General features: G+C 34.9%; 1 pseudogene; it reads right to left on the reverse strand.

Annotated features, from left to right (window-relative positions):
* The window catches only part of LOC103598433, a 66618-nt pseudogene that overhangs the window by 42722 nt on the left and 4461 nt on the right, over positions 1 to 19435 (reverse strand).

Genomic DNA, 19435 nt, shown 5'->3' on the forward strand with positions numbered 1-19435 from the left:
AAATGGCAGTATTTCATTCGTTTTTATAGCTGAGTAGTATTCCATTGTGTAGATATAGTGTGGTGAGAATATTTAGGATCTATTCTCTTAGCAATTTTCAAGCACACGTTACATTATTATAACTATAGTCACCATGTTGCATGATAGATCTCCAGAAACTTTTGATCATGTCTAACTGAAACTTTGCACCTTCTGAGCAGCATCTCCCCATTTTCTCCTCCCATACTCCAGCGCCTAACAACTGCCATTCTAATCTCTACTTTTATGAGTTCGACATTTTTTATATTCTACATATAAGTGAGGTCATGTAGGAGAAATCTTTTTGTGCTTGCTTTATTTTGCTTAGCATAATGCTACAGGTTCATACACATTTTCCCAAATGACAGGATTTTCTAATTTTTTATAGCTAAGTAATATTATATGGTATGTGCGTATGTCAAGGGAGGTCTCGTAAGTTCTGTGTGTATGTATGTTTGTGTGTGTGTGTATATATATATATAACTTTTTATCCATTTATCTGTCACTGGACACAGGTTTACTTCATATTTTGAATATTGTAAGTAATGCTAAAATAAACATGAAAGTACAGGTATCTCTTTGACATCCTGTTTTAACTTTCTCTAAACATGTACTCAAAAGTGGGATTGCTGAATCATATGCTACTTCTATGTTTTATTTTTTTGTTTCTTGTTTTTTTTTTCTCAAACCTTCATACTATTTTTCCTAAAGACTGTACTAATTTACATTTCCAGTAACAGTATACAAGAGTTCCCTATTTTCCAAATCCTCAACCAGCACTTGAAATATTTTATCCTTTTGATGATAGTGATTCTAACATGAGTAATATATCTCAGTGTGGTTTTAATTTGCAACTTCCTACTGAGTAGCAATATTTAGCACTTTTTCATATACCTCTTGGCCATTCCTTCATGAAATGTCTATTCAGGTCCTTTTCCCATTTATTTATTTATTTTATTGAAAGATAATTGATTATATTTATTTGTGGGGCACAAAATTGAATATCAGTACATGTGTACAATATGTGGTGGTCAAATCAGGATAATTAGTATACTCATGTTTACAAAATGTAATCAATCTTTGTGACCCTTAACTAATTCCTAGCTAACCCTCCTCCCCCCACCCTTTCCCAAAAGGAAAGTTCAATGCATTATTGTGACTCTTTCTTTCTTTCAGCTCCCACTTATGAGTGAGGACATGCAGTACTTCTCTTCCTGTGCCTGGCTTATTTCACTTCACATAATTTTCTCTAAGTTCATCTATGTTTCTGCGAATGACAGAATTTCATAACTTTTTATGGCAGACTAGTATTCCATTAAGTATATAGACCACATTTTCCTTATCGAGTCGATAAGACATTTTCTTTATCCAGTCAAAGGACATTTATGTTGTTTCCAACTCTCGGCTATTGTGAATAAAGCTGTGATAAACATGGAAGTACAGGTATCCCTTTAAATTATTCATTTCCAATTCTTTGTGTATATATGTCCAGTAGTGGGATTGCTAGATTGTATGGTAAGTCTATCTGTAGTTGTTTGAGAAATCTCCATATGGTTTTCCATTATGGCTGTACTCATTTACATTCCAAACAACAATGTATAAGAGTTCCTTTTTCTTTGCATCCTTGCCAGCATATGTTATTTTCTTTCTTTCTGATAGTAGCCATTCTAACTGGCATCAGATGATATCTCAGTGTGGTTTTGATTTGCATTTCACTGATGATTAGTGATGTTGAGCATTTTTTAAATACACCTGTTGGCCATGTGTATGTCTTTTTATGAAAAATGTCTATTCAGTTCCTTTGCCCATTTTTTAAACAGATTATTTGGTTTTTCACTATTGAGTTGTCTGAATACTTTGTATATTCTGGATATTAATTAGTTGTCAGATGCATAGTTTGCAAATATGTGCTCCCATTCTGTAGGTTGTCTTTTCACTCTATTGATTGTTTCCTTTGCTATACAGAATCTTTTTAGTGTGATATAATCACATTCATTAATTTTGGCTTGTGTCCGTTGTGCTTCAGAAGTTTTATTCATAAAATCTTTGCCCAGTCTTATGTCCTAAAGTCCTATGTCATATGTCCCTATATTTTCTACTAGAAGTTTTAAAGTTTTTGGTCTTACTTTTAAGTCGTTAATTCATTTTGAGTTGATTTTGGTATGTGGTGATAGATAGAGGTCTAGTTTCATTCTTCTGTATATGTATCTCCAATTTTCTTGGCACCATTCATTGAAGAGACCGTCCTATATTCACTGCGTGTTCTTAGCTCCTTTGTCAAAAATAAGTTGGCTAGAGGTACATAGATTTATTTCTCAATTCTCTACTCTATTCTTTTGGTCTATGTGTTCATTTTCATGCCAGTACCATGCTGTTTTTATTACTATAGCTGTGGAGTTTATTTTGAAGTCAGGGAGTGTGAAACCCCCATTTTGTTCTTTTTGCTTAGGATTGCTTTTCCTATTTGTGGACTCTTGTTCCATATACATTTTGAGTTGATTTCTCTATTTCTGTAAAGTATGTCATTTGGTAGTTTGATGGGGATTCCATTAAATCTGTAGGTCACTTTGTGTAGTATGTTCATTTTGACAATATTGATTCTTACAATCCATGAGCATGGAATGTCTTCATTTTTGTGTGTCCTCTTTAATTACTTTAATCTAAGTTTTATAGTTCTCATTGTGGAGATCTTTCACCTCCTTGGTTAAATTTATTTCTAGACATTTTGTGGTTGTTGTTGCTATGGTAAATGGGTTACCTTTCTTGATTTCTTTTTCTGAAATCTTGTTACTAGGGTATAGAAGTGCTACTGATTTTTGTATGTTGATTTTGTACCTACAACTTCACAGAATTTGTCCATCAGATCTAGAAGTTTTTTAATAGTCTTCCATTTTCTCTCTGTATAAAGTCATGTCATGTCTAAACAGGGACAACTTTACTTCCTCCTTTCTAATTTGAATACTCTTTATTAATTTTTCCTTTGCCTAATTTCTCTGGCTAGAACTTCCAGTACTATGTTGAATAGAAGTGGTGAGAGTAGGCATCCTTGTCTTGTTACAGTTCTTAGGGGGAAAGCTTTCAGGTTTTCCCTGTTCAGTATGATATTAGGTGTGGGTTTGTCATATATAGCCTTTCTTAGAGTAATATAACTCCCTTCCATGCCTAATTTGTTGAGAATCTTTATCGTGAGGGAATGTTGGATTTTACTAAATGCTTTTTCTATTTATTGAAATTTTCATATGGTTTTTTCTTTCATTCTGTTGATGTGATTAATTATGTTCATGGATTTGCCTTTGTTAAACCATCCTTACAGCACTGGTATAAATCCCACTAGATCATGGTGTATAATCTTTTTGGTGTGCTGTTGGATTCAGTATGCTAGTATTTTATTGAGGATTTTTGCATCTCTGTTCATTAGGGATATTGGCCTGTAGTTTTCTTTTTTGTTGTGTCCTTGCCTTGTTTCAGCATCATGGTAATACTGGCCTCATAGTATGAGCTTGGAAGAATTCTGTCCACATATGTTAATAGTGAATGAACTGAACACCTCTCTCTCAGCATGGGACAGATCTTCCAAGCAACAAATCAAAAATGACACACAGGATTTGAGCTACATGTTAGACCAACTGGACCTGGCAGATATATACAGAACATTTCACCCAACAACTAAAGAATATGCTTTCTACTCATCAGCTCATGGAACATTCTCCAGGATAGACCACATATTAGGTCACAAATCTAGCCTTGGCAAAATTTTTAAAAATTGAAATCATTCCAAGTATCTTTTCATACCATGATGGACTAAAATTAGAAATTAATAATAAGCAAAACTCTAGAAACTATAAAAATACATGGCAACTAAATAATAGGCTCCTGAATGACCTATTGGTCCAAGAAGAAATTAAACAACAAATCAAAAAATGTCTTGAAACTAATGAAAATAAGGATGCATCATACAAAACGTGTGGGACACTACAAAAACCATACTTAGATGCAAATTTATTTCAATAAATTATTACATCAAAAGAGTGGAAAGACTTCAAATAAATGGCCTAGCGCTATGCTTCAAAGAACTAGACAAACTACAAAAATCCAACTCTAAAGGTAGTAGACAGAAAGAATTAATTAAGATCACAGAAAAACTAAATGAAATAGAAACCATAAAATCAATACAAAAGATCAATGAAACAAAAAGAGGGTTTCTCAAGAAGATAAATAAAATAGAAAAACCATTAGCTAGGTAATTAAAAGAGAAGAGAGAAGACCCAAATAATAAAAATCAGGAAACATTACAAGCAATACCACAGAAATATGAAGAATCATTAGAGACATACCATAAACTACTGTATGACAACAAATATGAAAACCTGGAAGATATGGATAAGTTTCTAGACACATACAATCTACCCAGACTGAACCAAGAAGAGATGGAATACCTGAACAGACCAATAACAAGCAATGAGATTGAAGTGGTAATCATCAATCTTCCATCAAAGAAAAGACCAAGTCCCGATAGCTTTACAGCTGAATTGTATCAAATATTTAAAGAGGAATTAATACCAATTCTTGTCAAACTATTCCAAAAAATTGAAAGAGTAGCCATTCTCCCAAACTCATTCTATGAGGCCAGCATCACTGTCATACCAAAACCAGGTCAAGACCCACCAAAAATAGAAAATTACAGGCCAATATCCTTGATGATCATAGCTGCAAAAATCCTCAACAAAATGTTAGCAATCAGAATACAGCAACACATCAAAAAATTATACACCATAATCAAGTGGGATTCATCCAAGGAATGCAAGGATGGTTTGACATATGTAAGTCAATAAATGTGATGCAGAACATCAACAAAATCAAGGACAAAAATGATATGATTATCTCAATAGATGCTGCAAAATCATTTGACAGCATTCAACATCCCTTCATGATAAAGACTCTCAACCAATTAGGTACAGAAGGAAAGTATCTCAACACAATAACCATCTACAACAAACCCACTGCTAGTATTATTCTGAATGGGGAAAAAGTGAAGGCTTTTCCCTTAAGAACAGGAATAAGACAATGATGTCCACTCTCACCCCTTCTATTTAACATAGTATTGGAGGTGCTAACTAGTGCAATCAGGCAAGAGGATGAAAGAATGACATCCATACTGGAAAATGTGAAGTCAAACTGTCCCTATTTGCAGATGACATGATACTACATATAGAAAACCCTGAAGACTCTATCAAAAATCTCTTAGAGCTTGTTAACAATTTCAGTAATGTTGCATGGCACAGTTGCATTTGTATTCTTTGATAATAAGGTAAAGGAAAGAGAAATCAAGAAAATAAACACATTTACAATAGTCACTAAAAATATAAAATACCTCAGCATCAATTTAACACAGGAGGTCAAAAATCTCTACAATGAGAACACTAAAAACCAATTCTGAAAGAAACAAAAGAAGATATGAAAAGATGGAAAGACATTCCATGCTCTTGGATTGGAAGAATTAACATTGTGAAAATTTCCATACCACCAAAAGCGATGTACAGATTCAATGCAATCCCCATCAAAATACCAATCACATTCTTCACAGAAATGGAAAAGAGTTTTTAACATTCTTATGGAACAACAAAAGACCCCAAATAGCCAAAGCAATACTGAGCAAAATATAAAACATAAATAAAGCCAGAGGCATAACACTACCTGACTTCAAATTATACTACCAAGCTGTAGTAACCAGTACAGCATGGTACTATTATAAAAATAGACACCCAGACCAGTAGAGCAGTATAGAGAACCCAGAAATCACCCCACAGCCTTACATCTAATTGAAATTTGGCAAAGGCAGCAAAAACATACATTGGAAAATGACTGCCTCTGCAATAAGTGGTGCTGGGGAAATTGGGTATCTGTATACAGAAGAATGAAATTAGACATGCACCTCTCACCATAAACTAAAATCAACTCAGAATGGATTAAAAACTTAACATAAGATCTGAGACTGTAAAATTACTGAGGGAAAATATAGATGAAACTCTTCAGGAGCTAGGTCTGGGCACAGACTTTATGAACATGAGATGGAATGCACAAGCAGCAGAAGAAAAAATAAACAAATTTGATTAGATCAAGCTGAAAAGCTTCTGCACAGCAAAGGAAATAATCAACAGAATGAAACGACAACCTACAGAGTGGGAGAAAATATTTGCTAACTATGCATCCAACAAGAGATTGATATCCAGAATATACAAAAAACTCAAGCAATTATACAGTAAAAATCTAATAACCCAATTAAAACATGGGCAAAGGAGCTGAATAGACATTTTTCAATGGAAGGCATACAAACGGCCAACAGGTATATGAAAACGTGATCAACATCGCTAATTATCAGGGAAATGCCAATTAAAACCACATTGAGATATCACCTCACCCCAGTTAGACTAGCTATAATCAAAAAGATGGAGAATAACAAATGGTGGTGAGGAGGGCTTGAATCCAGATTCTTTCGAACTACCTTTTCCACTGTGGATACCGTGATCTCCGCTTTTGTTTTTGTTTCTCTTCCTGCCTGCTCACAAACCCCTTTTGGGCCTCCCTGAGTAGTTCCTCAATTAGTTTCTCATTCCAACCATCTAATTTCTGTAATTTTCTTGTAATATCAGGCCAGCATTTAGTTACAAAATTAACCTTTAAGAGACCCTGTCCTATTGAGTCTTCTGGGTCTAACCCAGAGTACTTTCTCATTTGGTCTCAGATTCTCTGTAAAAAGGCAAAAGGAGTCTCCTCCTTTTCTTGCTGAATCTCAAATGCCTTGGAAACATTTTGTGACCTTGGAGTGGATTCTCTGGTTCCTTTGATTATTAACTCTCTGAGGTCTTGCATTTGGGCCCTGTCTCTGGGATCATTATTATCCTATTCAGAATATAGTAATTTGGGACCTTTTGTTCTGTGGACAGGACACTTACTCTTGGAGGGTGTTGTCTCTCCCAGAGAGACATAGCTGCCCTTCTGATCATTCCTCTTTCTTCCCCTATAAAGAGGATGTTTGCTATGGACATCATTTTGACCCAAGTGTAATAACTGAGCCCTAAGAATTGGTTGAGTTGGTTTGCCAGACCTAGGGGGGTCTTCTAATAATGATTTCATTTTCTTTCTAAAATTTCTAACCTCTGTATTTGTGAAGGTGGCATTCATGAATCCAATCTCTCCTTGCCTCATAGGTACTTCCCTAAGGAAAAACATTTTGGAGCTTTCCCTAGGAGCCCCCAATGGGAGGGGAAAGTTCTCAAGGTCTTTCTTACATTGTTTTAATTCCTTAGGACTAAGATATGGATTTATGGGGGGTGAGGGTTTGGACTGTGCATAGGAGTCAGCATTCATCATGTCCAGGGTCCTTTACCTCCGATTCTGTTGGACATAGGGAGGAGGAAGGCAGGACAGAGGGTCCCAGGATTCAAACTCCCTTGACTTTGAGAGGAAACATGGGAGTTTCACTAGTAACCAGCATAGAACATAATCTTTTTCTTCCTGGGGAATGGGAATTTATCATTAACATAGAGGACGAGGGCCTGACAGACCCAGTCCTTGTTTGAGCCAAACTGTGGCCAAAAAACTGAAGGGTTCCTTGGCCCAAATAAAAGTACTTAATCATTTTCTGTTTCCCCTTATCCTTTGTCTGGGAATTACTTTCCCAGTGTCTTAAGAATGCCCCCAAAGGACTATTTGAGGGACTGTTGAGAAGAATCTCATTTCTCCCCTTTTTTGTTTCTCTAGGCCTAGAATTTTTGTTCCCCATTTCCACTCAGGTCAATGAGTAATCCTTGTATCTGAGCTTTGCTGAGATACAAGCTGAGGTCAATGAGTAATCCTTGTATTTGAGCTTTGCTGAGGCACTCAGGTCAAGGAGTAATCCTTGTATCTGAGCTTTGCTGAGGCACTCAGCACCCCCCACCCCCCGCCATGGAGGCGTCTTGTACAGTTACTTTGTATCTAGGATACCTATGTCTGAGTTTCCTAAGGCACTCAACCCCTCCCCCCCCCTACTGGAGGCTTCTTGAACACTTCAGGACCTGCTTTTACTGTCTCTGCCTCATGGGAAGAAGAACTGCAGATCAAGGCTCTGCACTTGCTTCACATCTAGGATACATCTCAGACACACACTCTTGAACACTTTTGGAAATGCCGAACCACCAAGGTAATACTTATAGTCCAATTTCCTACCTGGGCTCGTGCATAAGGTGGCCTGGTTGCCACAGTGCCTGCTTTCTTTCCCCGAATGTCACTTCTGCCATCCTCAGAATGATAGTCTTGGGTATATCTATGGTCCCACAAGAAGCCAGGGTACCCAGACAGAGCAGGCTACTCAAACTCAGGTGGGATGTGACTCCCCCTCTATCAAGGTCCCAGTCCCAGAGTCACAGTATATCCTGGATGAGCCCCCAAATTGTGAGAAATGCCCTCACCTATCCAATGCTAAAGAATGGACATGGAGACATGTACAGTGAAGCAAGACTTTAATAATGACCTTTCAAGGTCAGTTGTCTGTGAATAGGAAAAGGCACAGGTGGAACAGTCACAGCAAGAAATTTATTCCTTAGTGTGCAAGTCCCTCTCCCCAGTTCCTCATTAGCTGACTACTATGGGATGTACGGTCTTCCTGAATGTTGCCTAAGATTTATTACCCCCTTGTAAGGAATTCCTTTGCCTGTTGGCTCAGGACAAGCCCATAAAAAAGGACCACCAAAGCCCTGAGAATGGAGAGGAGCCATAAAATGAAGAGAACAAAGGGCTACTAACTAAACCCCATCTTGAAGAGTCATTTCTTAAGAGTGACGTGCTGCTTCTAAGCTATGCCTATTCAGGAACTCTCTGGGAACTGGTTGAGCCATTTAAACACCATTTGCTAAGCTCTTCCTGAAAATGAATCACTTAGTCTATTTTCCTTACAGTTAAGATATATTTTGTTCTATACATAGTTTGTATACTTAATTTGTTAAGGGATGTTGAATTTTGTCAAATGCTGTTTTCTACATCTATTGAGATGATCATATGGTTTTTATCCCTTATTCTCTTAATGTTATCTATTTTACTTATTTATGAATGTATGTTCAATTATCCTTGCACACTTGGGATAAATTTTATTTGATCAAGGTAAATGATCTTTTTAATGTGGTGTTGAATTCTGATTGCTAGCATTCTGTTGAGAAATTTTGTATCTATGTTTGTCAGGTATATTGGCCTGTAGTTTTCTTTTTTGTTGTTGTCTTTGTATCCTTGTGTGATTTTGCAGTCTGGTTAATACTGGCTTTGTAGAATAAATGTGGAAGAGTTTCCATATTTTTGATGTTTTGTAAGTTTGTGAGGAATTGGTAATACTTCTTTATATGTTTTATAAAATTCAGTAGTTAAGTCATTTGGTTATTGAATTCTTTTTATGGGGGAATTTTTATTACTGATTCAGTCTTGTTATTCATTATTGGTCTGTTCAAGCATCTATTTCTTCTTAATTCAATCTTAGTAGTTTGTGTGTGTTTATAAATTTATTCATTTATCCTGATTTTTACAATTGGTTAGGATATAATTGTTCGTAGTATTTTCTTATGACCATTTGTATTTCTGTGGTATTAGTTGTAATGTCTCCTTTTTTATCTATTATTTTATTTGACTGTTGTCTTTTTTTCCTTAGACTGGTGAAAGGTTTCTTTTCTTAAATTTTGTTTATATTTTCAAAAAACCAACTCATGGTTAAGGGTTCAGATCCCCATAGTGGCCAGTCACCAAGAAAATAACTAACAAACACAAAAGCATCTTACTGTTTCATTGATCTTTTTAAAATTTTTTAGTCTCTATTTGGTTTATTTGAACTCTAGTCTTTATTATTTCTTTCTTTTTACTGATTTTGGGCTTGGTTTGCTCTTGCTTTTCTAGTTCCTTGAAATCCATTATTAGCTTATTTCCTTGAGCTTTCTTCTTTTTTTAATGTAGGCATTCATTGCTATTAACTTCCCTCTAAGGACTACTTGTATATCAAACATGATTTGGTATGTTGCATTTATATTTTCATTTGTCTCAAAAATCCATAGTATTTTTATACTTCAGTAACACTACAGAAAAAGAAATCAAGAAAGCAAGAACATTTACAATGGTCACCGAAAAATTAAAATACCTAGGAATCAATTTAACCAAGGAGGTAAAAGATCCCCACAATGTCTCAAGAAAATTTTAATTTTTTTCTCTACTTTATTGAACCATTGCTTGTTTAGAAGCATGTTGTTTAACTTTCATGTATGAGGCATCTTCAAAAGTTCATGGAAAGATTCATATTATCTTTTAATTCTATTTTAACATGAACTTTTTGAAGTACCTTTTTATTTGTAGTTTCTGAAGTTCTTTCTGTTGTTGATTTCTAGTATTTTCCCATATTTTTAGAAAAGATACTTGACATGATTTTGATTTTTTTGAATTTAAGACTATTTTTTTGCCTAACATATGGTCTGTCCTGGAGAATATTACATGTGCTGATGAAAAAAAAAATTTGAGGTCTGCATCTCTTTAATGTAATGTTCTGTGAATGTCTGTTAGGTCCATTTGGTCTAAAGTGCAGATTATTCTGATGTTTTTCTATTGATTTTCTGTCTTCTTGATCTATCTATTGCTGAAAATGGGATGTTGAAATCCCAAAGTATTATTTTACTGCTGTTTTTCTCTCTTTTTAAATGTATTCATGTTTATTTTACATATTTAGGTGCTCTGATATTGGATGCATGTATATTTATAGTTTTTGTATTATCTTGTTTTATTGACCCCTTTATCATTACAGAATGGCTTTGTTTGTCTCTTTATACAGTTTTTGACAGGTCCCTACACTGAGTGCTGATGGCCCCACCCCCTCTCTTAGTCAATAAATATCTTTAGATAGTTCAGCTCTATTGGTTCTTGTGATGCCATTTGTGGGATAATGAGAAGCAAGTCTCCCAAGAAGAGACCCAGCATGGTGGAGAAACCATGTGTCTCCTTCCAGCTCACTAAACCATATTTTCAGTGGGACTTTTCATGTATGATACCATAATGGCTTGGGGATAAGGGCATCCCTGTCACAGGAAACTAATCCCCTTGCCATCTAACCACAATTTTTCCCTCTTTGCAGTCCAAGGAATCTTCTAAGTCTTACTCACATTTTCAGGTTTCCTTAGCTCTTATAAAGGTACTTCTGTGAATGCATAGTTGTTTAAATTGATGTGCCTGCAGGGGTAAGATTGCGGAAGAGATCTACTTTGCCATCTTGCTCCACCCCCTAAAAGTGAGCCCTTTTAATTACTATCAAAATTACCCCAGAGTCGTTGAGATATTTTTTGGAAATGTCTATAGTATAGAAACATGTTATCTACCTGTAGATTGCCACTAAATTTTTTTCAAAAATCCAAATATAATTCTTCAAAGATTTTGCAAATTACCTTCTTTTTTTAGGCTTAAAAAAATCACTTTGGTAACAAAGGTTATTGTTCTGAATATTTTCAAATATTAAATACATAAAGTTTTTCCATGATTTTTATTATTTTTATCACTTTTTAAAATGAATCAAAAATATAAACATGTGGAATAAAATGTAAACAAACCTAAGCTATGTAAATATTATCATCTAATCTGAAGGCTCCTAGCCTCTTTCCAACTCTGATTTGAATTGCAGAAGATCACCAAGTTAAAAATAAGTAGGGGTGGGGCCGAGCCCGTGGTGCACTCGGGAGAGTGCGGCGCTGGGAGCGCAGTGACACTCCCACCGCAGGTTCGGATCCTATATAGGAATGGCCAGTGCACTCACTGGCTGAGTGCGGTGTGGGCAATGCCACACCACGGGTTGCAATCCCCTTACCGGTCACATAAAAAGACAAAAAAATAAATAAATAAAAAATAAGTAGGGGGGAGAAACGAATAAAATAAAAAATCTATAACATCATGTTAAGTGTTAATATATGTAATAAATTGTGGTAAAGAAAGAGAAAATACAATGAAAACAAAGAGGAAGACTGTTAAATTAGCTGTAGGTTTTCTAAAATTAATTTTTAAAAACTTGGATATCTGAAAATACCTGACAACTTATTATAGATACAGATAAGAAAATAATTTAATTCCTAAAATGGTGATTATATATCATAATTTGGCATATTAAATTTAGTAATTTTCTATTTATATTATCTAATTAGAAGTAAGTACATCCTTGTTTAAAGAACTTAGTACAAGTTAGAATTAAACATTAGTTACCTCACCTTTACAGACATTCTCTCTTACATTCTCTCTTAACTAATTCAGAATGCTTCTCTCAACTTTTCACACCACAAGCCATGTTCTGCAGCTGGAGCAAACTTTCTTTACCTGATCTCTTATTTTAAAAAATTTACAGACCTTTCTCTTTTTTCTTTTCATATAAGCAGATACTTTAATGTGTGTGTGTGTGTGTGTGTGTTACAGAAGGGGATTATTTTTATTGGTTATGAATATTCATGAGATACAAAGCTGATTGTTACCACTCGTGCCCAAGATGTGATGGCCAGATCCATAGTGGCAGCATGCCAATTACTACAAATTCAATTATACCTTGTGTCCCCACCCAATTATCCCTGACCTCCCTGCAAATCCCCTTTTCCCCACTCCTCTTTGTATCTCTAGTAAACTCACTCCCTCTACAAGTCCGAAATACCACTGTGATCTTTCTTTCCTTCCTTCTTTCCCAATTAGCTCCCACTTATGAGTGAGCACATGAGGTATTTATCCCTTTATACTTAGCTTATTTCATTCAACATAAGTATCTCCAAGCTCACTGATGTTGCAAATGGGAGAATTTCATTTTTTTATGGCAGAGTAGTATTCTTTGGTGTATATGTACCATAGTTTCTGAATCCGATCATCCACCAAAGCACATTTAGGTTGGTTCCACATCTTAGCTATTGTAAATAGAGTTGCAAAGAACATGGCAGTGCAGGTATCCCTTTGATGTGAAGATTTCAATTACATTGAATATATACACAGAAGTGGGATTCCTGGATTGAATGGAAGATCAATCTGTAATTGTTTGATAAAACCCCATACTGTTTTCCATAATGGTTGTACTAATTTACACTCCCAACAACAGTGTAAGAGTGTCCCTTCTCTCCAAACCCTCGTCAGCATTGGTTATTCACCATCTTTTTTATTATAGCCAGTCTAACTGGGGTGAGGTGGTATCTCAAGGTAGTTTTAGTTTGTATTTCCCTGCTGACTAGTGATGTTGAGCATTTTTCTATGTACCTGTTGGTCGCTTGTATGTCTTCCTCTGAAAATGTCTATTCAGCTCATTTGCCCATTTTTTTAAATTGGGTTATTTGTTTGTTTACTATGTAATTTCTTGAGTTCCTTGTATACTATGGATATTAAACCCTTGTTAGATGCATAGCTAGCAAAAATTACCTCCGACTCTGTAGGTTGTCACTTCACTCTGTTGATTGTTTCCTTTGCTGTACAGAAAGAAGCATTTTAGTTTGATATAGTCCCATGTGTTTATACTTTCTTTTGCTGTCTGTGCTTTCAGGCTCATGTTCATAAAGTCTGTGCCCAGTCCTAGTTCCTGAAGTGTTTATCCTATATTTTCCCTTAGTAGTTTTGCATATACAGGTCTTATACTTAAGTCTTTAATGCATTTTGAGTTGATTTTAGTATATGGTGAGAGGTGCATGTTTAGTTTCATTCTTCTGCATATGGATATCCAATTTTCCCAGCACCACTTATTGAAGAGGAAGTCTTTTCCCTAATGCAGTTTTTTGTTGGATTTATCAAATGTAAGATGACTGTAAGCCTGTGGGCTGATTTTTGGGTTCTCTATTCTGCTCCACTGAACTGAATGTCTATTTTTATACCAGTTCCATGTTGTTTGGGTTATTATAGCTTTGAGGTATAATTTGAAGTCAGGAAGTGTTATGCCACTGGTTTTATTTTGTTTGCTGAGGATTGCTTTGGCTATTTGGGGTCTTTTGTTGTTCCATATGAATGTTACAATTGTTTTTTTCCATTTCACTGAAGAATGTCATTGGTATTTTGATGGGGATTGCATTGAATCTGTAGATCGCTTTTGGTAGTACAGACATTTTCACAATGTAAATTCTTCCAATCAAAGAACATGGAGTGCCTTTCCTTCTTTTTGTGTCTTTAATTACTTTCAGTAGTTGTTCGTAGTTCTCACTGTAGAAATCTTTCACCTCCTTGGTTAAATTTGTCCCTAGGTTTTTTATTTATTTCATGATAAATTGTAAATGGGCTTACTTGCTTTTTTTCTCTTTCTGTTAGCTCATTATTTGAGTATATAAATGCAACTAATTTGGGGGCATTTATTCTTTATCCTGCAACATTACTGAAATTATTAACCAGCTCTAGGATTTTTTTATAGTCTTTAGATTTTTCTGTATATAGTATCATGTCTTCTGCAAATATGGACAGTTTGACTTCATCTTTTCCAATCTGAACACACTTTATTTCTTTATCTTGTCTGATTACACTAGCTAGTACTGGAAGTACTATGTTAAATAGAAGTGGTGAGAGTGGGCATCCTTGTCTTATTCCTTTTCTTAAAGGAAAAGCCTTCAATTTTTCCCCATTCAGAATGGTACTGTTGTTTAATCTGTCATTGATGGCTTTTATTGCGTTGAGATACTTTCCTTGTACATCAAATTTGTTGAGAGTCTTTATCAGGAAGGAATCTCGAATTTTGTTAAATGCTCTTTCAGCATCTATTGAGATAATCATATAGTTTTTGTCCTTGAGTTTGTTGATGTGATGTAGCACATTTATTGACTTTCATATGTTGAACCATCCTTGCATCTCTGGGATGAATCCCACTTGATCATGGTGCATAATTTTTAAAAATATGTTGCTGTATTCTGATTGCTAATATATTGTAGAGGATTTTTTCATCTATGTTCTTCAAGAATATTGTCCTGTAATTTTCTATTTTTGTTTCTTTATCTGGTTTTGTATCAGAGTTATGTTGGCATCATAGAATGATATTCAGAGAATGGCTGTTCTTTCATTTTTTTGGAGTAGTTTGAGGAGAATTGATATTAATTCCTCTTTAATGGTTTGATAGAATTTGGCTGTAAAGCCATCTGGACCACAGCTTTTCTTTGTTGGAAGATGGCTGATTAATGCTTCAATCTCATTTCTTGTTATTGGTCTGTTCATGTTTTGTATCTCTTCTTAGTTCACTCTCAGCTGTTTTTGTATGTGTCTAGAAACTTATCCATATCTTCCAGGTTTTCATATTTGTGGTCCAAATTTTATTTCATTGATCTTATGTAATTGTTTTTGGGTTTCTATTTCATTTAGTTGTGCCCTGATCTTACTTATTTCTTTCCATCTATTACACTTAGGATTGGATTCTTGTTTATCTAGTTCTTTCAGGTGTAGCATTAGGTCATTTATTTGAAATCTTTCCATTCTTTAGATGTAAGTATACATTGCAATAAATTTGCCGCTTAGTACTGCTTTTGCAGAAACCTGCAAGTTTTGATATGATGTGTCCTAATTTTCATTAGTTTCAAGAAATTTTTTGATGTCTTGTTTAATTTCTTCTTTGACCTATAGGTCAGGCAGGAGCCCAGTGTTTAGTTCCCATATATTTGTAGCTACCAGAATTTTGCTTATTATTAATTTCCAGTTTTAGTCCATTGTGCTCTGAAAAGATACTTCCGATTTCATTTTTGTTGATTTGCTGAGACTAGATGTGTGACCTAATATGTGGTCTATCCTGGAGAATGTTCCATGTACCGATGTGAAGAAAGTATATTCTTTAGTTGTTGGATGAAGTATCCTATATATATCTGTCAGGTCCAGTTGGTATAAGGTGTAGTTTAAATCCTGTATCTCTTTGTTGATTTGTTGTCTGGAAGATCTGTCCCATACTGAGACAGGGGTATTCAGGTTACCCATTACTAACACATTAGTGCCTATTTCTTTCTTTAAGCCTAAGAGTGTTTGCTTTATATATCAGGGTGTGCCAGTTTGGAGTACATACATATATTTTATTGTTATGTCTTCACTGGATAGATTCTTTTATCATCATATAATGGCCTTCTTTGTCTCTTCTTATGTTTTTTGGTTTAAAGTCTATTTTATCTGTTATAAGAATACCTACTCCTGTTCTTTTTTGGTTTACATTTGCATGGTATATCTTTTTTCATCCCTTGACTTTTAATCTGTGTGTTTCTCTACAGGTGAGGTGGGTCTCTTGAAGATGGCATATATTTGGGTTCAGCTTTTTAATCCAATCAGTCCATGTCTTTTGAATGGAGAGTTTAATCCGTTAACATTTAGGGTAGTTATTGACATTTATTGTTTAATTCCTTTCATTGAATTACAATTTTCTGCAGATGACTTAAATATCTTTTGATCCTTACTGCCACTTTTATTTCTCTTCTTCAAGGTTATTTTGAAATTTAAGGTTGCATGATTTTGCTTCTTTCTCTTTCTCACTGGCATGTCTATTTTAACAGGGGGGTATGCTCTTTCTTGTGTGTTCATGATTGTGATCATCATTATTCAGATTCCAGATAAAGAACTCCCTTGAGAATTTCTTGCAGGGCTGGTCATGTTGTGGTGAACTCCCACATTTTTTGTTTGTCTGGGAAATACACTATTTCTCCCTTATTTCTTAAGGAGAGCCTTGCTGGGTAAATAATTCTTGGCTGGCATTTTTTTTCTTTTAGTATTTTGAATATATCATTCCACTTTCTTCTGGCCTTTTTGGTTTCAGTTGAGAAGACTGCTATTAGTCTGATGGGGTTCCCTTATATGTGACTTGATGCTTTATTCTTGCTGCTTTTAGAATTCACTCTTTGTCTTTGAGCTTTGCAAATGTGAATATAATGGAATATAATGTGTCTTGGGGAGGATCTCTTTGAATTGAATCTGTCTGTTGACCTTTGAGCTTCCTGCCTATGGAGGTCTGCATCTCTCCCTACACCTGGGAAGTTTTCTATTATTATTTCCTTGAATACATTTTCAATATGTTTTCCTTTCTCCTCCCCTTCTGGAATGCCAACAATTTGGATGTTAGAGACTTGAGTTTGTCTGCTATATCTCTCAGATTTGCTTGATTATTTTTTAATTCTTTTTCCTTGTCTTTTTTCTTTTTTTGGTCCTCCTGGGTTATTTAAACAAGACCATCTTCATTCGAGATCTGAAATTCTTTCTTCTGCTTGCTCCAGCCTGCTGCTCAAGCTCTCTATTGTGTTTTTTATTTCACTGAGTGTTTCTTTCATTTCTAGGAGTTTTGCTACACTCTTTATTATGGTATTAATCTTTTCTGTAAGTTTCCTGCTTCCTATTCTGGATATTTTTTTCTCGTTTCAGAGTTTTCTTAAGATCATTGTTCAGAATTCCTTTTCAGATATCTCAAGGGTTCCCTGTTCAATGGGGTCTCAGAAAATTTTTAAAAATTGAAATCATTCCAGCAATCTTTCCAGATCACAGTGGACTAAAACTGGAGATAAACAATAAGCAAATCACTGGAAGATATACAAATACATGGAAAATAAATAATAGGCTCCTGAATGACCTATGGCTCCAAGAACAAATTAAACAGGAAATCAAAGAATTTCTAGAAACTAATGAAAATAAGGATACATCACAGCAAAAATTGTGGGATCCTGCAAAAGCAGTACTAAGAGGTAAACTTATTGTAGTAAATGCTGATATCAAAAAAATGGAAAGATTCCAAATAAACGACCTAATGCTATGCCTCAAAGAACTTGAAAAACAACAAACATCCAAGCCTAAAGGCAGTAGATGGAAAGAAATAATTAAGATCAGAGCAGAACTAAATGAAATAGAGACCCAAAAAGCAATAGAAAAGATCAACAAAACTAATTTGGTTTCTTGAGAAGATAAACAAAATAGACACACCATTAGCTAGATTAACAAGAAAAGGAGAGAGAAGACCCAAATAACAAAAATGAGAAATGAAAAAAGAGACATTACAACTGACACCACAGAAGTACAAAGAATCATTAGAGACTATTATAAACAACTGTGTGACAACAAATTTGAAAATCTGGAAGATATGGATAAGTTTTTAGACACATATAAATTACCAAGACTGAACCAAGAAGAGATAGAAAACCTGAACAGACCAATAACAAGCAAGGAGATTGAAGCAGTAATTAGCAATCTTCCAACAAAAAAATCTGGGTCCAGATGGCTTTACAGCTGAATTCTATCAAACTTTTAAAGAGGAGTTAATACCAATTCTCATGAAACTGTTCCAAACAATTGAAACATGCTACTCTCTCAAACTCATTCTATGAGGCCAACATAACTCTGATAGGAAAACCAGATAAAGACAGAACAGAAAAAGAAAATTACAGACCAATGTCCTTGATGAACCTAGATGCTAAAATCCTCAACAAAATAATAGCAATTAGAATACAGCAACATATTTCTTAAAATTATACACTATGATCAAGTGGGATTCATCCCTGGGATACAAGGATGGTTCAACATATGAAAGTCAAAAAATGTGAAATATCACATCAACAAGCTCAAGGACAAAGAACATAAGATCATCTCAATAGATTCTGACAAACCATTTGACAAAATTCAACATTCCTTTATGATACAGGCTCTCATCAAATTAGGTATAGAAGGAAAGTATTCAACACCATAAAAGCCATTTTTGACGAGCCCACTTCCAGTATTATTCTGAATGGGGAAAAATTGAAGAACTTTCCCTTAAGGACAGGAACAAGACAAGGATGTACACTTTGACCACTTCTATTCAACATAGTACTGAAAGTCCTAGCTAGAGCAATCAGGTAAGAGAAAGAAATAAAGGGAATCCAGATTGGAAAAGATGAAGTCAAACTTTCCCTATTTGCAGATGACAAGATACTATATATAGGAAAACCTAAAGACTCTATCAAAAAACTCCTAGAGTTGGTTAATAACTTCAGTAACGTTGCAGGATAAAAACTAATTCTCCCACATTGGTAGCATTTTTATACTCAAATAATGAATTAACAGAAAGAGAAATAAAGAAAGCAAACCCATTTACAATTGTCAAGAAAAAAATATGATACCTAGGGATCAATTTAACCAAGGAGGTGAAAGACCTCTACAATGAGAATTACAAACCACTTCTGAAAGAAATTAAAGAAGACACAAAAAGATGGAAATATATTCCGTGCTCTTGGATTGGAAGAATTAACATTGTGAAAATGTCTAAACTACCCAAAGTGATCTACAGATTCAATGCCGTCCCCATCAAAATACCAAGGACATTCTTCACAGAAATGGAAAAAACAATCTTACCTTTTATATGGAAAAACAAAAGACCCCGAATAGCCCAAGCAATCCTGAGTCAGAAAAACAAAGCCAGTGGCATAAGTCTTTCTGACTTCAAATTATACTA

This window comes from Galeopterus variegatus, unplaced genomic scaffold, assembly GCF_000696425.1.
Source record: "Galeopterus variegatus unplaced genomic scaffold, G_variegatus-3.0.2 Scaffold2607, whole genome shotgun sequence".
In the NCBI taxonomy this organism is placed as follows: domain Eukaryota; kingdom Metazoa; phylum Chordata; class Mammalia; order Dermoptera; family Cynocephalidae; genus Galeopterus; species Galeopterus variegatus.